This window comes from Equus quagga, chromosome 3, assembly GCF_021613505.1.
Source record: "Equus quagga isolate Etosha38 chromosome 3, UCLA_HA_Equagga_1.0, whole genome shotgun sequence".
NCBI lineage: Eukaryota > Metazoa > Chordata > Mammalia > Perissodactyla > Equidae > Equus > Equus quagga.
Genome location: NC_060269.1, coordinates 121,922,378 through 121,925,102, shown reverse-complemented (window position 1 = coordinate 121,925,102; position 2,725 = coordinate 121,922,378).

The window sequence follows — 2,725 nt, the reverse complement described above, 5'->3', positions numbered from 1 at the left end:
TAAATACCTTCCCTCATCTAAAGGGGCTAAACCATAATTTTCCATCTTTTCTCTTTTAAGTGAGAAACTCATGATTTATTTAAGTTCTACTTGCTTGTAAGGCAAGACACAATCATTCAATAGAGGGGATACCTATGTTCCAGGAGCTCGCCTTCTACGTTGAAAGCCCAGGAATAAAAGAAGTAAACATGACCACAGTTGATAGGCATAAATAGTAAAAATGGACAGAATAAATTATTATTTTATGCAAATGTTATTTGATATGGTAGAAGGCTAATGTTCACGCAAGTTTCTTTCAAAAATAGAAGTGGGGGGCCGGCCAGTGGCGCGGTGGTTCAGTTCTCATATTCTGCTTCCATGCCCTAGAGTTCCCCGGTTCAGATCCCAGGTGCAGACCTACGCATCGCTTGTCAAGCCATGCTGTGGCAGATGTCCCACGTATACAGTAGAGGAAGATGGGCACAGATGTTAGCTCAGGGCCAGTCTTCCTCAGCAAAACGAAGAAGATTGGCGGCAGATGTTAGCTCAGGGCTAATCTTCCAAAAAAAACCAGAAGTGGCGGGGTGGGGGGGGGGGGGGTACTTTCCTTACCTCCTCATCTACAGGGCTCTCGGATCTTCATGAGTCCCAGCACATTATCATATGGAGCCTTTGAAACATAGAATATAACAGAATATAGCTACATGCATAAAAGAGAAGTTGCAGACAAGTTGTAGGCAGTGACTAAAACTTGAGGTAGAAGTTATACATGAACAACTGTGTCAAAATTATGCCCCTACTAAAACCCAAAACTTCCATTCCGTGGAGGCAAGTGTTCCTTACCCCTTCAGTACCTACAAGTGCTTATGAATGGACACTGGATAGTGGAAAAAAAGAGACTGTGTTCCCCCCTGAGGTCCAGAAGGGGAAAAGGTGACCTTTCTTCCTACCTGGACTCTATAGCCTCAGCAGCCGAACGGTGGTGTCACCTGCTAGTAGCTACTTATGTTCGTTTTGCAACTCCTCCAGTCATTGTGCACTCTAAACCCAAAATTACTTCGAGCCAAATGACTACATTTATTTGTGGTAAGAACTATTGTACACCATCCACTCGAAAATAATATGTACAGAATAAATTAATTAGTTTTGTTTTTACCCTAAGCCAATGAATCTTGCTTTATTTTAGTTGTTTAGAAGAGAGAAATAGAAGAATTTTCTTTCATGAAATCCCTGAGTGGGTCTGGGACTTTTTCCTCTTTCTTTCACTCACTTTCGATGCCTAGAACCTGTTGTTTTAATAATTACCTTCTAACACCTAGAAAGGGAACCAGAAGGAGCCTTAACACTAAGGAAGGCCTCCCGAGTGATGGACCAGTTATTCTTGCTCTTCTGGGGCCTTTGCTCCCTCTCTCTGTGCCCTGTGGAAGGGAATGCCCTGGTCCCACGCAGAGGACCTGGACATCTGTAGTGGCTGAGGCTGATCTAGCCTTTGCTAAGCCTGAAGGGAGAAAGTGAGAGGCAGATGTGTGTGTGTGTGAGAGAGAGAGAGTGAGAGTGAGCAGAGATTCGCCTTTCACCCTCCCCACTTCCTCTGCAGCCCTCCTCTGCTCTCTGTGGCTGGTGGCTTAGTGCATGAACTGATTAGGTAACAACAGAGCACCTTCCCTCCCTGTTTCCTCTCAATGCATTTGGGCCACAGCTTTTGAAGGAGCCCAGCCCTGCCACTATCCTGCCTTTATCACGGGCTGTATGGGGCTTTATCTGGAAACGCCTGGGCTTTGCCCCTGGCTTCATCAATCATTTGGACTAGTTCACATCCCCTTCACGGTGTTCCGCCTCATTAAACCCATCAAGGGCACTGCAGAGAGGCGGTGGGGCCAGGGAATGCCTGAGCACTCCTTCCCATTGCTCGTGTCTCAGGGATGAAAAAGACCTCACAAATGTGAGGAAGAGGGTACATGGATGACTTAAAAGGCCACCAGATGCTCAGGATGCACCTTTCCTGCTGCTCCAGAGCCACACTTTCTTAGAGCCACACTTGGGAAATGAAACCATCAGCCCAGGCTGACAAGCAAGTGCTCCCCAGTCTGTCTTCTTAAGGAACTCATTTATTTGCTGGTGGAACCAGAGACCACAGCTTCACAGAGAGTGAACTGTTTTAAAACTGACGGAGGCAAATGCTCGTTAAAAAAAAGTCTGGGGGACCCAAGATCAGGAAAGAAGCCTGACACTGAATTTAGGGCCTTCTAAGGCAAAATGAATCCTAAGTGCCATCCCGCTAACCTAGACAAAGCCCAGTTCTATAGGCTGCTTCTACAGCCCAGAAAGGAGGTTTCTAGAGTTCCCCAAAATTCTAGTCTACTGACTAATGACTCAGATTTCTATTTTTAGGTTTTCACAATGATTATTTTATTTTGATATATAAACACATTCCAAGGGGTGTTCTCACAAATTGCTTCAAAACAACCTTTAGAGGTGGCTAGAGCAGGTATTTTATTGTCAATGTCGTTTTTAAATTGAAAAAGCCAAGGCTAAGGGATTGAATTTAACCAAGATCATATGGCTGTTAATGGGTGGGCTTAAACCCCCGTCATTTCTCTTACACAACTTTGTTGACATGGTGAAGAGAAGTTCAGGAAGGCGCTATTGTTTGTGTATATTTTTTGTAACAATGTCTATGATACAACACCAGATATTTAGATACAAATGTAATTCCCTAAGTGTCTTCCCCAGCCTTCCCCAGAAG